The sequence below is a fragment of the Tamandua tetradactyla genome, chromosome 6, assembly GCF_023851605.1.
Source record: "Tamandua tetradactyla isolate mTamTet1 chromosome 6, mTamTet1.pri, whole genome shotgun sequence".
NCBI classification, from domain to species: domain Eukaryota; kingdom Metazoa; phylum Chordata; class Mammalia; order Pilosa; family Myrmecophagidae; genus Tamandua; species Tamandua tetradactyla.
This window is the reverse complement of record NC_135332.1, coordinates 137,428,128-137,455,078: the sequence shown is the minus strand read 5'-3', so window position 1 is coordinate 137,455,078 and position 26,951 is coordinate 137,428,128. Positions and strand designations below refer to the sequence as shown.

Below are 26,951 nucleotides of genomic sequence, written 5' to 3'. Positions count from 1 at the left end.
GAGAAATTCAACTTCCCCAAGTTGAATTCTTGATATTCTCACAAGCAGTGTGGACAACCTAAGCTATAGGCTGAGCCACCAGTCTTGGAGTTTGTTCATACGAAACTGTTCTAGTTTGCTAGCTGCCGGAATGCAATATACCAGAAATGGAATGGCTTTTAACAAGGGGGATTTAATAAGTTGCTGGTTTACAGTTCTAAGGCCAAGAAAATGTCCCAATTAAAACAAGTCTATAGGAATGTCCAATCAAAGGCATCCTTGGTTCAAGAAGGCCGATGAAGTTCAGGGTTTCTCTCTCAAGTGAGAAGGCACATGGCAGACACAGCATCATCTGCAAGCTTTCTCTCCTGGCTTCCAGTTTCATGAAGCTCCCCGGGAGGCGTTTTCCTTCTTCATCTCCAAAGGTTGCTGGCTGGTGGACTCTCTGCTTTGTAGTGTTGCTCTCTCTGAATCTCTTATTCCCCTTTTATAGGATGCCAATAAACCAGTCAAGACCCACCCAAACGGGTGGAGACATGCTGTCCCCTAATCCAGTTTAATAACCATTTCTTGACTAAATCACATCATCCAGGGAGATGATCTGATTACAGTTTCAAACATACAGTATTGAATAGGGATTATTCTCCCTTTATGAAATGGGATTTATATAAAACATGGCCTTTCTTAGGGGGCATACTTCCTTTCAAACCAGCACAGAAACTTAACCCCACAAAGGATAGGTCAAGCCTACTTAAAATTAGGCCTAAGAGTCACCCCCAGGAGAGCCTCTCTTGTTGCTCAGATGTGGCCTCTCTCTCCAGCCAACACAACAAGCAAACTCACCACCCTCCCCCTGTCTGTGTGGGACATGACTCCCAGGGGTGTTGACCTTCCTGGAAACATGGGACAGAAATCCTAGAATGAGCTGAGACTCAGCATCAAGGGATTGAGAAAAACCCCTAGAATGAATTGAGACTCAACATCATGGGATTGAGAAAACCTTCTTGACCAAAAGGGGGAAAAGTGAAATGAGTCAAAGTGTCAATGGCTGAGAGATTCCAAACAGAGTCGAGAGGTTATCCTGGAGGTTATTCTTATCCATTAAATAGATATCACTTTGTTAGTCAAGATGTAATGGAGAGGATGGAGGGAACTGCCTGAAAATGTAGAGCTGTGTTCCAGTAGCCATGTTTCTTGATGATGACTGAAAATGATATAGCTTTCACAATGTGACTGTGTGATTGTGAAAACTTGTGTCTGATGCCCCTTTTATCTTCCTTGTCAACAGACGAGTAGAACATATGGAATAAAAATAAATAAAAGGGGGAGCAAGTGTTAAAATAAATTTAGTTTGAAATGCTAGTGATCAATGAAAGGGAGGGGTAAGAGGTATGGTATGTATACATTTTTTTTCTGTTTTCGTTTTATTTCTTTTTCTGAATAGATGCAAATGTTCCAAGAAATTATTATGATGATGAATATGCAACTATGTGATGATATTGTGAATTACTGATTATATACGTAGAATGGAATGATCAAAATAGGAATGTTTGCATTTTCTTTGTGTTTTTTGGTATTTAAAATAATAATAATAATAATAATGTTTGTATGTCAAGAATGTTTGTACATTTGTTCGTTGTTTATAATAAAAATATTTTTAAAAAAGTCTGGATGTAGGCTCCACGTAGTCCAAAGATGAGTTCAATTTGTCCTACCAAATGTTTTTGAAATATTTGAATTTGTTATCAGCATTTTAAAATTGAGATATTTAACATAAAATTTTCAGATATCTTGTTTTTTTTCGTTTTTTGCCTTGACATATGTGATCTAATTGCACTGGGCCTCTATTCCTGCATAGGGACAATCAGCAGATTTTGAGCATCTGCTGTTCCCTTAGGTTCCAGTTTTCTGCCTCAGTCATTGATGTTTTCTTCATGGGTCCTCTAGGCATTTTAGTTTTGTGAACTCTTGATAAATGAACAAAGATAATAGAATAAAGGAAGTTTGTACTCTTCAGTTTGGCCATCATCTTTCTTGTCAGCTGTCACCTGGCCACCAATTAGGAGTTTGAAGGAGATAGAAGTTGGCAATCATCTCTAAGCAACCTGTAAATGGTCTGGAGCTGGACAAAACACTTCCTCCATGAAGCCTTCCATGGTTCTCCTGCCTGAATGAAACTCCCTCTTCTTTGTCCCTACAGACTTTGCACTGCTAATATACACCTGCTCCCTTCCCCACCACCTACACATACACACACACATGCAACAGTCTGCTCTGATTGTGTATGTGGTTCAACTTTGCCTGGCTACTGCTAGTGTTACCCCTTCACAAACACCCAATGCGTACTCACCTTTATTCATATTCATGTGAATTTTGCTTGATGAGTAGTGGATGGGGGAGGAGACTTGGCGGGGTTTTGGAGAAAAAGAGGAGGAAGGAAGGGGTGATTTAGGATCTGTTTCCCTAGGGATAGTGGTGAAGAGGGAGAGCCTGAAACCGAAACCAGGGTCTGAGGGGGCTTTGGGTAAAGCTGCCCTGATGCCCCAGGAGACAAAAGAATAATCAGAGATCAAGGAATTCCTTCCGGCTTTTGCAAAGCACTTCAGCACCTCTCTTCATCCAGAAGCCTGGAAGGTTTGCAAGGTGTTGAGACAGCACCCTTGGCCTGGGCATGGCCTTTTCACGGTGGGTTGTGACTGTGGACGGGCTTTTCTGACTGTATAGATGAGAGGGAGCAGAAGGGAAGAACAGAGCACATGTGCGCAGTAACAAGCTGGTGGTGGGCACCTGTGGAGCACTCTCGGGGAGCACCTGTGGAGCACTCCCAGAAGTAACTGGGAGCACTTTGCTTAGGTCTTGCTATTAGACTTATGGGAGTCAAGAAGTAATTAGATATTGATTGATATGTCCACATTTCTATTTGTTGGGATATACAACAATTAGATTCTTTAAGAGTGAGACCTAAATAACAGTGATTTAAATGAAAAGTTAATTTCTTCCTCAGACTAAAGTCCAGGAAGATGGTCCAAAGTTGATATTCTATCTTGGTACTCTGCCAACCTCAATATGTGGCCTCTACCTCCTGATTCTAGACCACTCCCCCAGCTCCTTCCATCATGTTTACAATCAAACAGCAGGAAAGAAGAGAAGAGGAAGGGGTGAGGGACACTCCTTCTTTTTAAAGGCACAACACAGACATTGCACAGATCACTTCCTCTTACATCCCACCAGCCAGACTTTGTTGTAGGGTCACCTTTAGCTGCAAGAGAGGCTAGGAAATAGAATGTTCAGCTTGGCACCCACCTAAATCTTCTATCATTTTAGAAGTAGGGGAGAAAGAATACAACCTCTTCCACAACATCTCTGGTTAAAAACCAAGCCTTTGGCCAACACTGACTCTACCAAGCACTAGCATAATATATATGCACAGTTGATGGGCCCAAAAATAGAACTGCTATGAAATCCTGTTCTTGCCACTTGGCCACTTGGGGTTAGTCATCATAATTTGCATACATCCCTGCAATGGAAGCAGACCCTTACAAACTCAATCTTTCTCTACCACTAACTAGCTCTGTGTCTCTGAGCAGGTCAGCCCGGACCTATGTCTCTTCATCTATTTAATTAGAATAATACCTGTTGTCACTGGGTTGTGAGGATTGAAGGAATGTCAGTGCTCAATAAATTTCTCTTAAAACACTGGACTCGTGAGTAGGCCATCTCAAGGCAACATCAAGGACAGGCCACCCATGGACCCCAGTCTCTTGGCAATGCACACAGCTGCTCATGAGGAAAATAGAATTTTCCTGCATGGGTGTGAGCTTGCTTGGGTAAGTCCTATAAACTCTCACAGACCCAGTTTCCTCATCCATAAAGTGGAGGTTAATGCATATTTCTCTATGATTATTAAAAGACTTATAACTAAAATTATTTCTCAAAAATCACCTTGTGGACAGAAATCTTTTCAGACAGTCCCCACAGTTTCCTGCTTTAACAGTGCTTGAAAATAACCAGTGTTCCCCACATGGGCCAGCCACTCCAAGCCAGCTGACGGCCACCTCCCCACAGTGCCATAAGGCCCTGCCACCCGTGCATGCCCCACCCCCTCTGCTCCTTAGACTCTAGTCCTGACCACCACCTCCCTATTACTGGGGTGCCAAAGCTACTTCCAGGGCTTGAAGGCCACCACCAAGCTCCGTCATCCTGGAGCCCTTCACCTCTATGACTACCCATCCAGATCTTCGACCACAATGATGTGGACTTGAGGAAATTTGCCATATGTTTTCCTCACCAATCTCATGAGGAGAGGGAACATGCTGAGCCTGAGAAACTCGCAGAGCTGCAGAACCGCAAAATGGCTTAATCTTCTTTCAGGATATCAAGAAACTAGGTTATGAAGATGGAGAAAGCAGGCAGAACCTAATGGAATGTGCAATGCACTCGGAAAAAAACGTGAATTAGTCACTACTAAAACTACACAAACTGGCCACTACACAAAACCGACTCCCACTTGTGTAACTTTATTGAGACCTATTACCTAGATGAGCAGGTAAAATAAAAGAAAAAATTGGACATGTAACCCACTCGTGCAAGATGGTCCCCGTTTTCCAGAGGCTGGCTTGGCAGAGTGTCTTTGACAAGCACACCCTGGGAAAAAGTGATAACCAAAGCTCAGTCTTAGGCTGGCTTCCCCAGAGCCTAGGGGTGACTTCTGTGAAGACCACGGCAGTACACGCATGTCGGGTTTACCTTTACATTGTCTAGAGGTTGTATTAACATCCACCAAGCTCTTTGTACTATTCCTTCAAATAAAGTAATTTGGTATGCACCCCATTCTCGCTCCCAAATCACCTTGTACGCGGAAAAGTTCTGTAAAAAAATGTTATTTTTAATATTGCGAAATTAGTCAAGTTTCCTTTAGTACTCCTAAAAAGACTTTTCAGGGCCTCTTCCATTGAACCCACACCTCCTAACCCAAAGGCCAGAGTTATTGTATCATCCTGACCACTTAGGACATCCTGCCTCAGTTCCCTTTCCCCATCTGAGGAGAGTGAGGAATCAATAGAAGCTGACAAGGGGTATTTTGATATTTGAATGCCTTTGTTTTTTTCTTTATCCCCTGTTCATCTTTTAAGATGAGGCAAAGTTACAGCTTCATGAAAAGAAGAGCCCTTGTGTAGGGTGATATGGATAATACGTTATCATAAAAAAGAATATGTAATATATTTTTGCATAAATTGCATATTTGGCAAGCATTTTTCTAGAAGGATATACAACAAAGTGTGGCTACATCTCAGAAGGGGTTGGGACATACATGTGTATATGAATTGGAGGGGAGTTTACTATATCCTTCTGATATTTTGAACTTTTTAACCATGCACATATATATTGCTTTTAGAATTAAAAGTCAATTTAAAATAACATGAAAATGTGTTCATCTGAAAATATGCAATCATGCCCTGATACTAGAAAAATAATTGTAATGGGAGAAACCGCATCAACTTAATTCTCTTCTGCTTTTCTGCGGGGGGGGCTGAACGTCTCAACCCACCAGTCAGAGGAGAGGTAAGGAGCCCTGAGAGAATGCTGCTTAGAGCAGGGAGGAGAAGGAGAGAGAAAATGTGATGGCATGTTGTAAAGGCCGGGTTGTGGTATCAGGAGCTATTGATCTGCCTGGCCACCCTTGGCCCCTCGCTGACTCCCGTCTTGCAGGTGGTGGTGTCTCCAGGTCAGCGCCCACTCTGCCCAGTTCCCCCACCTCACTGTCACTCCTTTCTCCCTGACCGTTCCTCCGGCGCAGTCTCAGCACGGACTGCAGCCAGGGCCAGCCATCTCCATGCTCGTGTCCGGCTGTAAACAGGAACAGCAATCGGAGGGCAAAATCATGGACTGACCAGGATGACATGAACCAATCTGGCAACAACACCAGGTGGTCAGAACCAGGAAATCAGGAGTGATCAAAGCCGAGGTCCCAGTTTCAATTCTGAAAGCAGAATCCAAACTAACAAGCAGCAGCCCAAGCACCTCAAAAGATATTTATTGAGTGTTTTTCATAATAATAATAACTAACATTTATGGGGTGTTAATTAAGGGATAAGGGTGAGAGGGCAAAACCTGTGAGAGGCCAATGGCCCCTCCCACTCTCAAACTGACGATGTTGAATCCTCTTTATCCAGCCCATTAAAGACAGTCGCAAACAGGCATCAGCACCCGGAAGCCATGGTCAGGGTATCAGACAACAACTATAACTGCAAGGCCCGTTCAAACTAGACTTCAGAGCAAGCCCAGAAAGGACTAACCTGTCCTAAAATAAACTTTGGTTCATTATAATAGTCAAAGTTCCCCTCTTTAGGAAGCCTTTAGGTGCCAGTTTTTGAACGTGCTTATGCACATGCATAAAAGATAGTGTGATAAGTAAATGTGCCATGAGCTGGGGAGGAGGGAAGGTACTGGGGTAGGAGGAGAAGCAGAAGTTAGCTCTGGGAGTCCATGGGTTGCAGCCTTAGGCTCAGCCCCCCTAGCCCCTTGTCTCTGCAGATGCAAATAATAAAGCTGCTTACCTCACCTCCAAGGTTGACTCCTTTGTCAACTGCACCTATGCGGGTCTCCTGCTCAGGTCCAAGTTTCCCAGGTAACACTGTCTTTACATATATTAACTCATTTAATCCTCTCAACAACCTATGAAGTTGACCTTACTCCAACCTCTATTTTATAGATTGAGAAACCTAGGCTAAGAGATACATAGTGATTTATCCAAAGTCATACAGCTGGCAGGTCTGAGAGAAGATTAAATCCTCTAGAGCAGGGACCTGTGCTAGGGACTATGCCGAGGATAAAATGTTGCATCATTTCTACTTACTCACCCCACTCAGTTTGCAAACACCTACTTACAAACCGAGGTAAGTGATCTGAAAAGAATACAATTTATAACTAAAGCACTTGACCCGCACTGCAAGATTAGGTAAGGCATTCTCTATGAAGGGAAACTAGAACTGAGATTTGAAAAATTGAGTTTTCCAAGGTGAAAGACTGGATGGATGGGAGCCAGGGGAGGGAGAGAGTTCCGGATAGAGGGACTAGCCTGTACAAAAGTCCTGTGGCAAAAAAGAGAATATTGAATCTGAGAAAAGACAACATAGCAAGGGCTATTTGCTTCTGGGGATGAATGAACCAGTGATAGGATCTCCTAGAGATTTGCACAAGTTAGTTAAGACTTGGCTATTGCTTTCACACCTAGAATTTCACACCTAGAAATGCTCTGGCAGGAAGGACCCAGGTTTCCATGGGATTCAAAGTGATTATATGTGTCAGCATCTAGCACTATGCTTGCCCATGGGCTGACCCATGTCTGTTTTCTTCTTCCTCTTCCAGACCCTCATTCTTGCTTTCTGCTATATTTCTGATTCTGGGACATGGCCACAGGTGATCAATAATTTCCAGGTTGCATAAAGCACTGAGCTGTGGTGGCCCAAGTTCCGCTACATTCTTTGAAAAGAGGCATCCTTCCCAAACTCGCCCCCTCCCCCTATCCAGATGACTCACCATAACAGAAAGGTAGACTGCAAAAGTGCATTTGGCTGAGGCCAACAGCACATTGGGGTACAGGGCTTATTGGCTTCCCCTACCCTAAGCTTTCAAAATCAATTCAAATAAGACCTAGGTGCCAGGGTCCATTCATCTGCACCTATTTGAATTGAGGTGGATGTCAGCCATGACCCCATTTGGCATAACTCTTCTATACTCTGCCAGGAAGGTACAAGAGAATGCCTACTGGATGTGAGATAGAAAGCTGGCTGTCTGGATTGCACTCACTTGATTTATTTGGGTCTCTGCACTGCGACATGGCCTCCATCCATTACAGAATTGCTAAGTTCAGGTTGCTCAACTTTGGAAGTTTTAACTTGTTTTTCATTTCTATGAACAAAATAAAATTATTCACTTAATAATTAGAGGGCAATTGATTATTCAAGAATATCCTGTAAGCATTATAAGAATCAGTCTTTGATCCTTAGAAAGAAAGGCAATAGACATTCACTAAATGCTTAAGACCCAATTTAGGAACCACAGTGAAAAACAGGAGGATCTTAGCAGCATTTTTGGAGGGTTCTTCTGAAACTCTGTTTCAGTTTGCTAAAGCTGCCAGAATGCAATATATGAGAAATGGGTTGGCTTTTTCCAATGGAGATTAGGTTGCAAATTTACAATTTTAAAACCATGAAAATGTCCAAATTAAGGCATCAAGAGGAAGATACCTTCTCTGAGGAAAGGCTGCTGGCATCCAGGGTTCTTTTGTCACATGGAAAGGCACATGGTGAGTCTGCTGGTCCTTCTGAAGCAGGATGAAATAGGACAACTGTAAGTCCCTGGTTTCCTATTCAGTTCTGAAAGAGTTAGCAAACAGCTACAAGTCCTTTGTTTCTTATCTAGCTCCAAAGAAACTAATGCAAACTGCAAACTTCAGCTGCAAATTTCCTAGGACAAAAATTTTCCCTAAAGCCCCAAAACCTCCTCCAAACAACTGAAAACTTCCCAAACCATAAAAGCTTGTAGAATTCTGGGCCCAAATCAAACTCTTAATGATAAGAAACATAGGATCATGAAGATTGTTAACCATTTGTCCAAAGACAAAATTTAGGTATGTGACAGCAAACCAGGAGCTAGCTATTTGTAATGATTAGATTCTGGTGTCAACTTGGCTAAGTGAAGATACCCAGTTGTCTGGTCAGGCAAGCACTGGCCTGACCAGTGCTGCAAGGATATTTTGTGGCTGGTTGATAAATTGGAAGGCTGGTGTGGGATCATCAGTTGGTTGATTGCATCTGTGGCTGATTACATCTGCGATCAACTAAGGCATGTCTCCCATCGATGAGATAATCCTATCTGAAGACTTTAAGGAGCAAGAGAGACTTTTAGCTGTTGTTTCAGTTTGTGAGCCTCTCCTGTGGCGTTCATCCAGACCCTTCATCGGAGCAGCCAGCTTCACAGCCCACCCTGTGGATTTTGGATTCTTCCGCTCCCACAGTTGCGTGAGACATCTTTATAAATCTCATATTTACGGATCTCTCCTGTTGGTTCTGTTTCTCTAGTGAACCCTGACTAATACACTAAGTCTCCCTAAAACAAAGAAAACATCTATCTGGCACCAAAGACCACCATGGGAACCTGAACAAAGAAGACACCTGGTGCTCAAGGTTCCTATGGAAACCTGCCACCTACAAAACTTTCCTATAAAGCAAGCTAAATGCAACCCACTCGTGCGGATCCCTCCCTTGGGTACAACTGCATTAACCTCTTTAACAAGTACTCTCTCTTTTTAATAAGCTTTACTACTTATTCCTACTGGCCTGTGTGTCTCTAAATTCTATTAGTTCAAGACTAACGAACCTGAATTGGGGCTCAGCTGGCACCACTGCCAGCCGGGCACTGGTTACACTTCTCTCCTGGTTCTGGTCTCAATAGGACTGTCTCGGCTGCTGTGGGTCCTTCTTGTTTCCCCCAGGGTGTTTTTTTCCTCTCTCTCTAAAAGTCTCTCAGCTCTCAGATTTTATTTTCTTTATTCTCCCACAAAGGACTCCAGTAAAGGATTAAGACCTACCTTGATTTGGGTGAGTCATATCTCCATGGAAACAACCTAACCAAAAGGTCCCACCCACAGTAGGTCTGCCCCCACAAGAATGGATTAAAAGAATATGGCTTGTTCCTCTAAACCGATGCAAATGTACTAAGAAACGATGATCATGCATCTATGTGATGATGTTAAGAATTACTGAGTGCATATGTAGAATGGTATGATTTCTAAATGTTGTGTTAATTTCTTTTTTTTTTTCCGTTAATAAAAAAAAAAAAGAATATGGCTTTTCTGGGGTGCATAATAGTTTCAAACCAGCACACGTTCTAAACTGGATTGGCTTTGTAGAGCTTAAGATTGTTATAGCAGAGCCTTTTCTTTGCTGACATTAAATCCTGAACACTGAAAGATATTCAGTAACTCTTATCTGACATGAGCTCAGCGCTGTTCAGGGTCTTAGGACCCTGGAGTCGTCGGTGAAGGGAATGCCCTCTTTGCTTGGAGACTTGAAGACCCTAGCAGGAATTTGCACAAGGCATGATGACAGCAGAGAAAAAGTCAGTCATATATATCTGGGGAAGTCAGAGAAAGACTCAGAAAATTATATCATCTTTAACCCTTGTTGGAGATTGAATCCTGTCCCCATCAAAAGGTTATGTTCAGATCCCAACCACTGGTCCTGTGGAGATGAACCCATTTATAAATAGGACCTTTGAACGTGTCATTAGGTAAGGCTGAATGAGGGAGGACCTTACTCCCATACGGCTGAAGTCCTTACAAGTGAAGGAAATGGGACACAGAAAGAGAGAAGCCTAGGATGCAGCCAGAAGCTGAAAGTCAAGGGAACCCAGAAGAGAAAGGAGACGACACTGCCTTGTGCCTGGCCATGTGACAGAAAAGCCAAGGAGACCCAAAGATCACTGGCCACCCCGGGAGGAAGCAAGCCTTCCAGCCTCTGAAACCATAAACCAATAAATTCCTGTTGTTAAGCCAATTCATTGTACGGTCTTTGTTTAAATGGCCTGGGAAACAAGAATACATCCCTATTCATGAAGGCCTCCCTTAAGTCCCCCACTTTGAGGAGAATGAGTTTTCAACTCTTTACCTGGTTAAATTCCCCTTTCCCTGATTCTATAGTTGTTAATGCTATGTGTCCTTACCAGAGAGAAGCTTCTAACCTTGCACCTGGCTTTGTGGTAACAGTAAACCTTTATTAAGTTCTTGACCAGGAGTCAGCCACTAAGCTAACCATGCACTGTCTCATTCAATCTTCAGAGCATGCCCTGAGGCAGCTTTTATTCCTAGTCTGCTTTATCGATGAAGAATCTGGGATTTCCAGGGGTCAAGTACATTGCCCAGAGCCCCACACATAGAGGCAGAGCCAGGGGTGTAAACTGAGAAGTCTGATGGCAAAGACTCTGCTCTACACCAGTGGTCAGCAAACTATGGCCCTCCAGTCCATTCCAACCCACTCTGCATTTTTTTACAAATAAAGTTTTATTGGAAAATAGCCAGGTCTTTCTATAGTCCATAGGTGCTTTCAGGTTGCCACAGTAGAACCAAGTAGGGGCCACAAAGACCCTAAACTCATGAAATCTAAAATTTTTACTATCTGGCCCTTTGCAGGAAAAGTTTGCTTATCTAATGTCTCAGCCACTACACTAAACAGCCTCTCGTCCAATTAAATCAGTCTCCCAGACAGCACAATTGCCTCATTCATCCCTGCCACCCACTCAGTCCCCAATCTAAGATTTCATTATTGAATGTTACGCATCAATGGGCCTTTAAAAGCTTTCTCAATTAAATAGATTTAATCTGTATTTAAACAATGATAAACCTCCTACTAAAAATGTATAACTTCAGGCAAAAACCATATTTTCTGTGACCTTCATTAGGAAAGACAAATCCCGGAGGTCCTGACCAATGGGTAACAGTATCACAAAGACAACTCTAAAATAAAGTTCAGGCTACATCTGTAGCAATATCTTCTTAAAATGTGGTATTTCTGTGAGCAGCTCTGCAATAGCTGCCTGGCAAACAAAGTCCATATATCTTTCAGCACTTTGGAAACTGGAAAGTGCACATCAGCAAAACCTCAAGGAGACAAGAATAAATAAGAAAAGCCTACACTAAATCCCTGGCGTCTTGCAGACAGCCCAGAAAGGAGAAGCAAAGGATGAGGGATGAAGTGGGGGTCCTTTTCCAACAGTGCAAGCAGATGTACTCTGTGGGGTGGTGATCAGACCTGGAAGGAGTTTCCCATTTCTGGGTGGTGCCTCAGAATGAAGTGAGACCAATACTCCATCCCTACCCCATCTTCCATACGGGGTTTGCCCTGTTAAGTCTTGAGAGAGACTGCAGTGTGCGGGAGGAAGAGCCTTGGACTGCACTGGGAGACCGAGGGTCACATCCCAGCTGTTTTATCCTCTGATGTCGTATGGCCCAGATTCTGACATGGGAAGTGAATGAATGAATAAATCAATGAACATGTTTTGGGTGTAATGAGAGCAGCACAAGTATTGGAGTCAGAAGGACAGCCCTGTATTTAAACCCCAGCTCTGCCTTTACTAGCTCCCATACCTCATGCAGTAATTTATAAACTAAAATTACAAACTCTTTGAATGCAGGGACTGCATCTTAATCATCCTGGTATTCCTAGTACCTAGGAAACAATAGGTAGCCGATGTTGAACAAATGAATCTCTCCAAACTTCAGTGTTACTGTGAAGATTAAATGAGACATTCAGTGTCAAGCCCAAGTATTTAGCAAATGTTCAATAAGCAAGAGTATTATGAAGATGACAATGGATATGGTGGTAGAGATGTCAAATCAACTTTTTTGTGTGTGGCTCAATGTCCTTGACTATAAAGTGGAGTAATAATAATTGCCTCACAGAACCACATGGCTGTGAGAAATTAAGGATAGAATGAATACAAAACCATGTTTTCCCTCCCACAGAAGTTTTTACCTATCTCTATTATAGTACTTGTGTTCCAGCCCAGCACAGCCCTAAGACCAAACTACACACCAAGCAGAGAGTTTGACTTGAACTTTATTTGAGACTTACTAACAGGAGATGATTCTTTTCTGACGGCAGCCCGCTGGGAAATGGAAATCAGTGATATGCAAAAACAAGAGGAAAAGGAGTGCCCTATACTGTTGAGCAAAGCTATGCGAGATCTGGTTACAAAGAAGTTTCAGCAGAACAGTGATTAAGGGAGTGATTAAGGGAGGGGAGTTTTAATTACTTCAACAATAATATCCATGCTCTGATGCACTTAAAACATCATCTCCTAAGGGAAGGGGTCAGACCCCTGGGCCACTACAACTTGTTTTGCTACATCTCAATTACCTGTTTACAATTGCTCTCTCAGCACAGTACTTGGAAAATGGTAGGTGCTCAATGAATGTCTGCTAGGTTAATAGCTTTATAATGCATAGAGAGTGACATAAATATGCAAATAACACTATACAAAATGTAACTTTCATTTTTGAATGTAGTGAATATTCCAGAAAGCTATACAGAATCTTTATAAACACAAAACCAAGTGGCTTACAAATTATGCTTTTTATGCTAACAGATAAGTTTATTACTATTATTCTTATTCTTGCCAATTGGTGAGAGTTTACCCATTTACAGAGTTCAATGTTGCAGATTGGTATGCCTTCTAGATATTGGTTCATAGCTTTCCTGAAGTAGAAAATAACTTTTTTCTTTTGGTCCAGGATTCTCACATCTTCAATTTCAGTTGAATCGTTTCATTTATGTTGCTTACAATTTCTAAACTTTATTGATTTCATAAATTCCATCTGTGTATTAGCCTTCCAGGTCACAGAAGACATTTCAGTGTTTCCCTCATAGAAGCCTACTAAGCATTCCTAGCAAAAGCCTACTGTCATTCTCGCACATTTTAAGAATGTGTTAGTCGGCATGACCCAGGACATGTATTTAGCCGAGCCAGTTTAATGAGGAAATGATTCAAGAATCTACTTGCAATTCAAGAAACTTAATGCAATTCAAGATACAAGCTAATATACTTGACTGCATTTGTAAATGCTGCTTACAAAAATTAAAATTGTTAAGGTTCTCTCAACCATAGTAAAAGGTGAACATTTTGAAGGAATAAGACTTGTAACTCCCTACTAGAAAACCAAAAACACATCCTCAGGCATTGACTAGCACAGAGTAAGGGAGCTCCCAGGCACCTTGCTATGTGAGCACTTGCTATGGAGCACTTCCCAGCTGGTCTGCCTCACTCAGCATTGGCAGACACTACAGATTCCTCTGAAGTCCAGTTAGCACCATCCTTGAGGGTCTGCTTAGTAGTTGTATTAGTTTGCTGAATGCTGCCAGAATGCAACATAGCAGAAATGGAATGGCTTTTATAAAGGGAATTTATTACGTTACAAGTTAACAGTTCTAAGGCCATGAAAATGTCCAAATTAAGGCTGATGCCATGCCGTGTGGAACACCTCTGTCAGCTGGGAAGGCACCTGGCTAGCATCAGCTGGTCCCTCGTTCCTGGCTTCTGTTGTTTTCAGCCTTACTTGAAGTTCCTCACTTGGCTTCTTCAGGGCTTTGTTTCATCTATGGGTTTCCCTTGTCTCTCCAGGTTCTGGCTTGCTTAGCATCTCATGGGAAGGTATATGGCCATGTCTGCTGGGCTCTGCCATGTCTAGCCATCTGCTCTCTGTCAGCACTCCGAGTACCTCCAAGCATCTCTGTTGGCTCTACAGCAACTATTCTCCAAGCATCTGCATCTGATGTTTCTCCAAAATGTTTCCCCTTTTTAAAGGACTCTAGTAAACTACTCAAGACCCACCATGAATGGGTGGAGTCACATCTCCAGCTAATCAAAAGGCCACACCCACAACTTGGCGTCTCCATGGAAACAATCCAATCAAAATTTCCCACCCTAAACAATAGGTCCGGCCTAACAACATTGAATCAGGACTAAAACATGGCTTTTCTGGGGTAAGTAATAGTTTCAAACTGGCACAGTAGTATTCTGTGAAGCATTCTATTATGATCAGTCTTTCAGATACTTCTGGGTCCTATCTATGCCACCAGAACCCCAAAATATTATTGTGTGCTAGGGTAGACTGTCTAGGGTAGGCACAGTCACCTGCAGATGGGTCCTTCCTAGAGTCCCTTAAAAGCAAGAATTCCTTGTCTTGGGTGCTTCCCTCAATTCATCCTGCACACCTCCCTCCCTAGGCTGGAACACAGAGAGGGGAAATCAGGGAACATATGTTTCTCTCTTTTCCCATATTCTTCCTACAATTCTTATGTCCTATCCTCCTTGCTCTCAGATTCCAGCTACATCTTAAAGCTGATAAGGGCCATTCCCTCTGTTCTATAGATGAGGTCTGTCTGCTAAATGCTTCAGTGTTGACTGTTTATGTGACAAAAGAATGGATACGTTTCCAAATAGCCTGATTTGTAAAATACTGTCTTGTTTTATAATTGTACTTTGCATTTCAGAAGCTGTTACCTTTCTAATTGCTCTGCTTTTTTTTTATTTTTGTATGCTGTATGGGAGGGGTCACATTTCATTCTTTTTCATGTGAGTATCCCCTGATTGCAGCACCATTTATTGAATTTTTATTTGGTTGGTTTTTTGTTTGTTGGTTGATTTTTCAGTTTGGGAAGTGCATGGGCCAGCATTTGCTTTCCTTGTTAGCAAAGCCTAATCTCCACACTTCTCCCCTGGGAGATGGATGGCGGACTGGAGGAGTGCCACTCACCTGTGATCTAGGGCTTACGAACACCCATATCATTGGGAGCTTGGGAAAAATGCAAATTTTCAGGCTCACCCTAGAGCTACTGAATCAGAATCTTTGGCGATGGGGCCCAGAATTTGTGTTTTAACAATTTCTCCAAGAGATTTTGCTAAGGTTGGAGAAGCATTGAACTAGGGCATAGGTTGTGTAATATATTCACAAGTACAAATGAGAAAAATGCAATAATTATGCACATTAGTAGAGTTCCATAACTCTCTTAGCAACGTGGCTCCACTGCATACAGTTATCTCCACAGTCTCGGGCTGGTTGTTCCATTCCAGCAGGCAATAGCACCTCACTGGAAATCAGGAACCCTAGAGCCCAGCCCCTGGGTTCTCCCACTCTGACTTTGGCAAGTCATTTAACCTCTCCAGATTCTGTTACCTCAGCATAGATCATCTCTAAAGTTTCTTCCAGCTTCATCATTCTTTGATTCTGTTCATTTATTATCATCTTATAAAGAATGCACCAGCTCTCCAGATGTGACCATTCCTTCTTAGCACCTATTACAAAAATATGAGGTTGTTATTTAATGGATTTCACCGTGGTTGAAGCCTCTTGACAATATGGGAAACCACAGGAGTTTGACATTACAGGAGCAAGGTCAGCACTGCTAAATCCACCATCACCCACCAAACAATTAGCTCTAAGGCCAAATTTTGGCCAAATCCGTAACACTTAGAGGTCAAGCCCAAGCACATGATTGTGCCAGCACTTTTAAGCTAGTGACTGTCACATGAATCTACAAAGCTTTATTCTGCACCTATCTGCTCACTCTTATTGTTCCTTCATTGCTGGAGTTTGGAAAACACTGCTGTGAAATAAGTGGCCAATTTACATGCTCTCTGTGGTAGTTAGGTTCAGATGTCAACTTGGCCAGGTGATGATGCCCGTTCTCTGTTTCTGTGGACTTAAATCAACACTATGTGAAAGTCATCTATGGCTGATTACATTTGCAGTCAGCTAAGGGGAGTGCCTTCCACAATGAATGAGATTTAATTTAATTAGCCAGAGGCTTAAATGAGAGAGGTCAGAAGAGAGCTCAGCAGCTCTGCATACCTCATAGCACTTGCAGCTCAGCCCAGATGTTTGGAGATGCAGAAAGGAATCGTTGTGGGGAAATCCATTGGAACCCAGAAGGCAAGACAGAGGGCCAACAGACGTTGCCGTGTGCCTTCCCATTGACACATGAAAGCTAGCTGCTTTCCTCTGAAGAACTATGAATTTTTAATGAAATAAATCCCGATTTTGAAAGCCAATCCATCTCTGGTGTGTTGCATTCTGACAGCTTTGGCAGACCAAAACACCTTTGATGACAGCTACTCATCTCTGCCTCCAAACCTGAAAGCTCTTACATTTTTACCTATTTCCAACCAATGTTTTATCCAAGTTATGCCACTGTCTCTCGGCACCGCCAAGCAATCTTTCAGACATGTGAGAATGAAATAAGTTGCTGTGGTAAGCAGAATAACAACCCTCAAAGGTCTCCATGTCCCTGGAAGCTGTGAATATGTTACCTTCCATGGCAAAAGCGACTTTGTAGATATGACAAAACTACAGACTTTAAGATGGGAGATGGTACTGGGCTTTTGAGGTGGGCCCCATAAAATTCCAAGAGTTCCTTTTGGGGGGGGGGCTATTACCAAATTACTTTATTTGAAGGAATGGTACAAGTGAAAGAACTTGGTGGGTGTTAATACAACTTATAGAAAAGGTGAAGTAAACCCAGCATGCAGGCACTGCTGTGGTGACCACAGAAGTCTGGGGAAGAGGGAATGAGGCTTAGCTCTAATCATCACTGTTTCCCAGAGTGTGCTTGTCAAAGAAATACTCTGCCAAGCCAGAATCCGGGGCCCTCATCTTGTGCAAGTTGGTTATAAAGTCACCAGCTCCTTGATGAATTTCACCTTCTCATTCAGGCAATGCGGTTCAATGAAGTCACACAAGCAGGGGTCATTTCTGTCAATGACCAGTTTGTACAGTTCCAGTAGTGACTGATTCACCCTTTCTTCCAAGTGTAATGCACACTCCATTGCATTCAGCCCGCTCTCCAGGTCGCCTCGTTCTGGTTTCTTGGTATCTTGAAGGAAGATTCGGCCACCTTGTTGGTTCTGCAGCTTTGTGAGTTTCTCAGGATGTTCCCTCTCCCCATAAGATTGGTGAAGAAAATATTTGGCAAAGTTCTTCAAAGCCACATCATCACAGTCAAAGAAGTGAGACAGTGGCAGGTAGACATAAGTGATGTAGAGCTCCAGTTTGATCGGTGGTTAATGGTGGCCTCTGAGTCCTGGATGTAATTCTGGTGCACCTGTGATGGGGATGTGGCCGTCACAGAGGGCAGTGGAGGAGAGGAGGTGGCGGCTGTGTGGTGCTGGAGCATGACTGAGAGCATGCTCGGGGTGGTCGGCCGAAGGGGGCAAACGCTGGGTTCCCTTCAAGCACTGTTGAAGCAGGAAACTAGGGTAACTCTTCGCCAGGATGTCAGCCCACAAGAGTTCCTATAAGTGAAAGAAGAAGGCAGTAGAGCCAGAGAAGGAAATGTGCTGGCATAGGCAGAAGTAGGAGTGATGTGGGGCCACGAGCCCAGGAATGCAGGCAGCCTTGAGTAGATAGAAAAGGCAAGGAAATAGAGTCTCCCCTAGAGTCAACAGAAGGACCCTTGATTTTAGGACTTCCGGCCTCCAGAATGTATGATAATAAATACGTGTTGTTTTTAGCCACTAAACTTGTGGTAATTTGTCATATCAGCCCTAGGAAACTAATCCAGTTGCCTCAATTCGTTATTCTTTTCTGAGTGCTTGCTGTACCCAGCACCACGCAACTCACTTGATAGGCATTATTTCTTTCAATCCTCAAGATAGAAAACAATAACTGCGCCAAGTCAATACCAAGAGACAGTGGATTTAGACAGGCCCAGAATCTGAACTCAAGACCCATTTACAGCATTATGTATTTGCTAAAGCAAATGCTTCTTGACGAGGCTGGCAATCTTATAAATTTTCTTATTTTTAAAGAAAACGTTGGGATAATTAAAAATGATTCTGCCACAGCATCTGGCATAGCAAACTGCTAACAGTGCATTTGTTAGACTTTCCATGTGCTCTGCCACAGTGATCAGAGCACAAAAATGAGATGCAAATTTGCTGAAGAAAGGCCACGTCTCTCGCTGACTGACCCCATGAAATGGATGATATCCTTGTTATCAGGGGAGTGGAGGACTTCGCTTGCTAATTCTCATTGAGATCATAGGGTGGAGCCTAGTTTTAATTTGGTTCTTCCAATCTTCCCAAGCTCTTCTCTGGTAGACTCTGCATCTTTTACATTGAGGAACATTAGGGTACTGAGTTTGTGACTGACCACTAAATGAGTACAGCACTACCTCTCAAGAGTTAATCCCAAAAGGCAAATGGAAAACACAAAGGCTCTATCTTCTGTGTAAATAGAAAAAAAAAAAAAAAAAAAAAAAACCAATATAGGAAAGGGGGGAAAGCATACCGGTTTTCTGTTATTCAGAGAGGAGATTATGCTTGCACGATTACTCAGTTGCTCTCCTACTTTTCTATTTCTTTCATCCAAAAGCAGGTATGGAAAAGAGCCATGTTGTAGGGTAAGCAAGGCTGACCCAGTGCTTATGCAGCATATGCAGTCCCAAGGCCCCACTGCTGCCTGCAACCTGTGTGGTGGTTTTAAGCAAACCTGGTGGGAAGCCACTGAGCCAGCACAGTCCTTACCAACAGGTCTGGTTGACCAAGAGGTATGTCTCCGTGCAGGTGCAGCTGTGCTGCCTGGGACAACTAGGGGGCAGAGAGGGCCAGGTGTCTATGCAAACCCGGAGGTGGAGGACACCACCCAGGGAGGGGTTTACAGCCCCAGGAGACAGGGTGAGGTCAGAGAAAGTGGCAACGCCAGAAAAGGACAAGCATGAAGCAGTCAACACAAAGGCGAGATTCGGGGATCAGTTGCTGAAATACCACTAGAACTCAGAAGCAATTTTAGAGTCAAGAGAATGACCCTGGCTGCTGAGAAAAGTCAGCTAGAACGGGGGTTAAAATGCAGAGCAGGATGAGATCCATCACCCAGAAAGAAGACCAGGCCAGAGATGAGGAGATCCCGTCCCGATGGCGGCATGCAGTGTGCTCAGGAGACAGGTGTAGAAACCTAGCTCCAAGGACCAGACAGCCCTCCCGTGGCTTAAGCCTCTGCATTAGTCAGTTTCTTGGTTTCCTCTCTGACAGCAGGCTCGGCTCCCACTGGCGACTCATCTATTTCTCGTTAAGTTTAAGGACCTTAGCAGCTCTGAATGGAGTATCCTTCAGCTCCAGGCAAAGGGTCTGTGCCACCGTGACATCTTGATGAGGGGAGACCCCTGCAGGGAAGCTGTGGCTCTGCTGTTTCAGAGGCACCCCCACACCCCCCACGAAGGTCCTGGGGGTGTTGAGACAAGCCTACAGAAGAGAAGCGTACAAGGTGCCACCCACCGCCACGGAGGGCGCTGCCGTGGAAGCGGCCCTGGCAGGGGTGTGGCCTCGGGCAGCGCAGGTCTCCTGGGGCTCATTCGCTACTCTGCAAAGTGACCATTGTTGCGAAGTGCTGGAAGCTTTAGCAAACACCCTCTGCTGTATTCTCCAACTCCCCTCAGAGCATGGTGATACTGGAGGGGATGCACTGCATTGCTTTTACACACCGAATAACAGAAGGCAGAAAAGCAAGAAAAGTGCCACCTCCAGTTATGCCAGGACGTCTCCCAACAAATAACCCAGAGTCGTTTCAGTAAGCATATAGAAGTCTGTCTGAGGAGAAAGCGCTGCACAAACCCAGTCCCCCGGCCTGCCTCCACCTCCCTCCGGTGTCTAGGATTTAGGGCTGTGGACACAATCCCACATGCTCCTGGCCGTACCTGGGCACTGACCGCCTGCATGAAAACCTGCACCAAAGCCGTAGCCAATATTTTCGTTTAGGTTTTCGGCTAGTAGACTCTATCCACAGAATCCCAGAGCTACTGACCAGTGAGGTCAATGTAATAAGAAAAAAAGTCAGGCCTCAGGAGAAAAAGAAACCAAACCAATCCTTTGGTAATATAATTAGGAAAACAACCGTATTTTTTTTTACAATTTTCCAACCAGTTGTTTCCATATCTGTTTTAGTTTGAAGTTGTCAGAAGTGACAGCACCTACCAAATTCATCTTGTTTTATTTAAGTATAAAAGTAGCTGGACCCACAGAGTGGAATACTATGCTATCATTTTAGAGTTACGCTAGAATGTTTATGGACACGGGAAAATGTTTGCTTGATATTATTAAATGAAAAAAGCAAATCACAGAATAGTTTGAGTTGTACAAACCCTGTTGGGAAGAGACGATATTTGGTTTGAAGGATATGAACCAATGTGTTAATCGGGTGGGTGGGATTATGAGTTGCTTATTTTCTTCATTTTACTTAAGATTTCTTCTAATTTTCAGGAAATTGGCATATATTCCTTTTATAAAGTAAAACAAAAAAGCAGTATATATATATTAATAGTTGTAGGCAGAGTCAGGGAAAGGGCTGTTGTGGCAGAATTCTCCAGAGTCATAGCACACCCCAAGCCTCAGCTACCAGCAGGTGTTTAGCTATTCAAAAGTTACTTCTGGAGCATCAGGAAAACTTCATTTAATAAACTAGAAACTCAAGGCCGCCTCAGAAGCATTTGGGAAGGAGTGATGCTACATTCTGAGAGAATTCAGACCTGAAGTATTTGTTCTGAGAAATGTCAACAAGTGGCCCAGAGGGGACTTCTGGAAGGCACTGGCTGGGCCTGTTCTCTGTCACTGGCTGGAGCCAGCAGCTACGGGGCTCCCGGAATTTGCTGCTGGGGAATGTCTTCATCTTTGTGGTCTGTCTCTGCTGCTCAGAGGAAGCTCACCCTCATTGTTTTTGCATGGTTTTGCTTTGTTTTATTTTTACAAGTTGGATGTGGATAGACATGGTAACAGGATGGCGAGGAGAGAACGAAAGGCTGGTGGGTGCTGGGTGGGGCCTGAGCGAGGGCCCTTTTCCTTACCCGGGTTATTGGATCTCCTTCTTAGAGTGATCCACATGGAATAGGTGTGGTTTTTTGCTTTCCCATTCTATGGTCAAAGCTCCTAGACATAAAAATTAAAAAATTTTTAAAGCATTTTAAAAAATTAAACTTGAAAACTGCTGAGTAGAAAAGGCAGGATTCAAACCTAGGACTGTTTGAAGATAAGCCCTGCCTTATAAGGACACTGGGAGGATTAAATACTTCATACAAAGCATTGAGCATAGTGCCTGGCATGCATAAGTCATATCATAATAAGTGCTAGCTGCTAATAATTTCTAACTCTATTTTTATGTTTTTGGCATAAAGTGAATTTGCTTATATTCCAAATCCTATTTATTTTGAGTAGTCAAAAATTTAATTTAATTAATTCTTGTCATATGGAGACAGAGTTCTCAACCATTAAATGCTTACATAGTTTGAGCAGGCATAGATTCTTTTCTGTTTTCAAATTAATGCCCCCCTTGATTTCATTCAGGGTTTGGAATTTTGGAGAGTTTTTGCAATGCTACATGGCTCTGCCAGTCTTAAAGTGTTTCATCTGTATGCTGGGAATCAATGAGGTTCGATCTTAACACTTTTTATTTATTTAAATTTCCATTAATGTCCTTATTCCCTTGGAGGTCTGTAGTTGCGTCCTATTGGATTTTGGCTGGGGTTAACTCAGTTTGCTCCAGAAAAGGACCGTTGCTGATGATCTGCTTTCTCCTGACTGTGGGATGGCATAAGAATGCAACTTTTAGAGACAGCCAGGGGAGGCTATCAAAGAGAAAGCAAAGCAAGTACCAGAGTGTCAGTCCACTCCAAAGATGGCTCCAAAAGATGTAGGTGAGGAATGGACATGTTTTGGTCTGCAAAGGTCTCTTTGGAGCAACAGCCTTCCTTCCCTAGACTCAATCTTTGTGGTTCAGCCATCATGCAACCCAGATCTGTCCAAAGTTCTCCAACCCCGGTTGGAACTTTCTTCTGGAACTATCGGGAAAGCAGCACTACTTTCTTTCTTTCTTTTTTTAAACCAGGATTGTTAGTTATGAGCATTACGTAAGCCTAGAACTGTCGGTGGCTCTCTTTGCCTTTACAAGGAATGATAGGGAAATCTCAAGAGTGAAGCCAATAAGATGATAAGAAATGGAAAGACAATTCCCTGAGAGCATCATATGAGGTGCTGGGTCTAGCTTTGGGGAAACAAGTTGTATTCTGGTGTTCACAGTTATAAGAGCCAATAAAAGTAAGTTTGAGTTGGTTATGTCACTTGATAAATGTTTATTGAGCAAGTGTTTATTGATTTCCTTCTTTGTGCCAGGCCCTGTGCTATGCTTGATGTTGAGAGGTTTTCAGCCAACTGTGAAGCAAATGAAATAGAAGCCATTAAACAGTAGTGCACTGTCTGCAGAGAGCCCAGGGAGCCCCCAAATATTTTTTGACCTAATCCTTGGGTAATCAGTGAGTCTTGAAGTACCATTGATATACTTGTTATCAGCACATCAGATTATTCGGAGTTTAACCAAAAGGAATAGTGTGTCAGAAGCTATTACTGCTTATGTTGCAAGAACTTCCACATCAGGGTACCACATGGTATTTTGAGAGTTCTTAGCTGACCCTGCTTCATTATCTTCAATGTGGAGTTCTTCAGAAAGCCATCAACTTCTTGGCAGAACCAAAATTTTGGCCCAAGGAAAACTCCCTTCCAGTGCAATTATTTCTCTACATGTCATGGAAATTAAAGGTAAAATTTCTAATAGAAATGCTTTCCTTTTAGAGTGAACAAAGAGTTCTTAAAAACCAGGCCAGTAGAACTTAGGAAATATAAGCCCCATTATTATCTGCCCCATTAGATTTAGCCAATCTGACTTCTGCTTAGCTGATAAATAGTTCTACTTACAGATTGTGGAAGAGAAAGAATCACCCTGAGAGAGATTTTTGTTCAACATGATTAGTCATCAGAGAAGTGCAAATAGAAACTCCAGTGAGATACTACAACACGCCAAAGAGAATGGCTGAAACTGAAGACTGACAACCAAGTGCTGGCAAGGACATAAAGCAACTAAAACTCTTAATCACTGCTGGTGGAAATGTACAACTATCTTGGAAGGCTGTTCAGTAGCATGTACTAAAGTTAAGCATATACTTGTCCTACGATTCAGTAATTCCACCCTAAGTACATACCCTACAGAAATTACTGTACATGTCCACAAAAAAGACTTCTACAAGACTATTCATAGCAGCTTTATCTATAATGGCTGAAGCTAGAAATGACTTGAATGTTCATCAGTAGGAGAACACATAAACAAATTGTGGTGTCCTCATATACAGTGGGTCCTCATTTTATGCAAACTTGGCATACGCAAATTCAGGTATATGCGATTGGCAACAACAACAAAATAATAATAAAGGCAGAGAGAGAAAGAATTAAAATTCAAAAAAATTATTTCAAAGATTAATTTTGTTTATTGTTACTAGAGTGTTTATTTATTTAAAAATGTGTGATAAGTATGTTTGTAAGAAATACTTATTAATATTCGCTATTAAGCATCATTTTCAACTTATGCAAAGAGTGTTGTAACATCTTGGTTGGGTAAAATAAGGTCCTACTGTAAAGGCGTACTATAAAAAATAAATTATAGCTAGAACAACATGAATGAACCTCAAAAACGTTCTGTTGAATTGAAAAAAAAAGCTGGAATCAAAAGAATATACACATTGTAAGTTTCCATTTACATGAACGTCAAGACCATGCAAAATTAATTTATGCTAATACAAGTCAGAAAATATTCTCTCTGAAGTAAGGAACTGCCTGGGAAGGGGCATGAAGGAAAGATAGTCTCACCAGATGGTTAATAGTTTGAAAAGTCCTTAGGCCTAACAGAAGTCTGTCTGAAAGAAAGGAGCCTAATGTTCGGGATAGAAACATGATTGGATTTCAGTCAGAGGTCTATTTTCTGATTACTTCGGTATCTCATGATCTCAGCTATGATACTATGACCCTTTGGATTTGGTGAGTAAATCCTGCGAGTTAATAAAACTAATATAATGGCTTGTTTTAATTTTTATGGAATCTTTGTATATTTATGAGAATATCGAAAAGATCCAGAGAATAAGATATTTTGGTCTTATATATATGATACAAATTATTTATTGAGCAATAAATATTCATCAACTGTGTCTAAGTGTGCACCCCAAGGGGAAGCTAATGAATTTGTGACAAGGACTTTTGGGACCAGAAAGAATATATTCTGGATGGCACGGCTTATTTTTTCTGCAGGTATGAACTTTTTCTCTAAACCAAAGAGGTAGACCAAGAAGGAGGCTTCTTGCCTCTATAGCCAATACCACTGCTATACAAATTTAGAATACTAATGAGAGTTGTATCACCATGTTGATCAGCCTCAGAGGTGGTCCTGAATGACTTGCCAATGACAGAAACGCTGAAAGCAACTGCTCTTAGCAGAATTTATGTTTCTTGATCAACTTGTTGCTTTTGCCACATTTCAAAAAGAAGTGACAAATTTCTGGCCATCTCCTTCAGTTGTAGAATAACATGTATTTAGTTTGAATGAAATCTCCAATTAATCAGATTGAATTATACCCCTATTTTCTATTTATCATACATAAACCTTCTAAATTGTTGGAGTAGATACAATGGCAGAAGTAAACAACTATAAAGCTAACTTTTTCCTTCAAACTTCCCCTAAATCTGAAGTGGTACATTAAATGACTGCATAATCCAAGGTTAATCAAGAAACTTTTCCTGAAGTGAATTTTGAGCTGCGTCTTGGAGAAAGGGATGAAAAAAATGCAAGACAAAGGGAAAATAAAGACCATTATGGGTCGAGAGAATAGTACAAGAAAAGCAATGGGACAAGAGAAAATAGGGGAGGGGTCTAATGTGGGTGGAGAATAATTCCTTCACCGGAGAGTTATTATGTGATGCTGGTTCCTTTTATCCCCAACCAGGAAACATAAGGAATGTGTCTTCTTAAGAGAAGGCATTTGAACCAGATGGCTGTGTAAAAAATAACACATTTTAAACTTTGGTATGTTCCGATGTGGAAACCAATACCCCAGAATGGACTATGAAAAAAACTGTATCTTTGCTAATTTTAGAAGCAACCACCCTCTCCTCTGGGTAATAAATTTAATGCTCAGACATGTGACTCAAGGACTGAAGGCAAATAAAAGCTATCAGATTAATATTTCCAAAATATCCCTGTTGCACTCACAGTTTTGCTCAAGATAATGCTGGCAAAAAAAAAAAAAAGGATATGTGGGCCTATATATACATAGTTTCATTTGCTGGAGAAAGTTAGCAAATAAAGAAGAGTGAGGGTCATGGGTGGTGGCAACAAAGGGGCTGCTAGGCCACACACTTCCAACTATAGAATAACCTTGAGGATTTCTGCCAGGCTCTCTCCTCCCCAAACGCAGCAGACCTTGGGGCTGCTGGATGGGTGTGATTTGAAGGTTTTTATATCACCTCGGCTTAAAAGTCTCTCCCTGCAAATCTGCTTAATAACTGAAACTGCCACATTTTTGCAGTCCCTGTGACCACACATCCCGAGGTAGCTGGATCCAGGGTAGAAACAGTTTGATGGGAGAAGGGAAAAAGAGACCAATTATACGAATAGCTTCTGGTTATCAAAGCACTTACTACCTTATTAACTTGACCGTCCACGCCCCACCCGCCCCATAACCGCCCCATAACTGATGAAGTATGACCAGAGGAAACTCTTGGTTGCCCACTCAGCATCTATTTTGCCCTTTCTCCTCCAAACTGAATCTGTTTTTTTCCTTCCCAGTGCAATCTCCAGTAAGCCAAATCCATTCCCACCCCTGAGAATGGGCCTAATTCACTTCAGGGTAACCCCATCCATTCATGTGGTTGGGTCAGGAATGGTCAGGTGCAAATCTCTCTTCTGCAAAGTGAGGTGAGAGGAGAGCTCTCCTGGGGAACATCTTAGGAAGATTTCCTTCATCTTTCATGCCTGCAATGGCTTCATGCAGAGCCAGCACGAAGACGGCAGAACAGATAAAGGGCGAGGCTGGCTTCCTCTATGCCATGGTAGAGCTACGGAATCAAGCAGCCCTGAAACCTGAATTCTTCTGGCTTTCCTATTATATAAGGCAATCAACAATGCACATGATTGTTTCATACAACAAATACTACATACTGGGTTCTTCACCATGATATGTTACCTCATTTTGTACTAAAACACCAATCTGTATAAGCTTTAGTAAAGGCAATGGTGAATTCTTCTAGCATTGACGAAATGAATGAGATTTTTGAGCTTTTCATTGCTGATTGCCTGGGAGAGAAGTTTGTGAGCTGTGTGTCATTCATCAGAAACTAGGAGTGGGCTCCTATCTGGGCCAATTTAAGATTGCATTTATTACTATTTTTTTCCAACATCTGCTGGCCCTAGAAATGACCCTGAATGCCAAACAATTGTTCTCTTAACTGGTCTGAATCATTTCTCCCTTCTTGTCCATCTAATACCTATTTGGGTTTCAAGACATGGCTCATTTACGTCCCCCTCTCAGAGGTCTTGCCTGAATCCCTGAAACCTC

The 26,951-nt window shown here is 42.4% G+C and overlaps 1 pseudogene; it reads right to left on the bottom strand.

Annotated features, from left to right (window-relative positions):
* Window positions 1-17,116: 17,116 nt before the first annotated feature.
* Window positions 17,117-17,720, bottom strand: LOC143686846 (ferritin heavy chain pseudogene; annotated as a pseudogene).
* Between the last annotated feature and the right edge of the window lie 9,231 nt (window positions 17,721-26,951).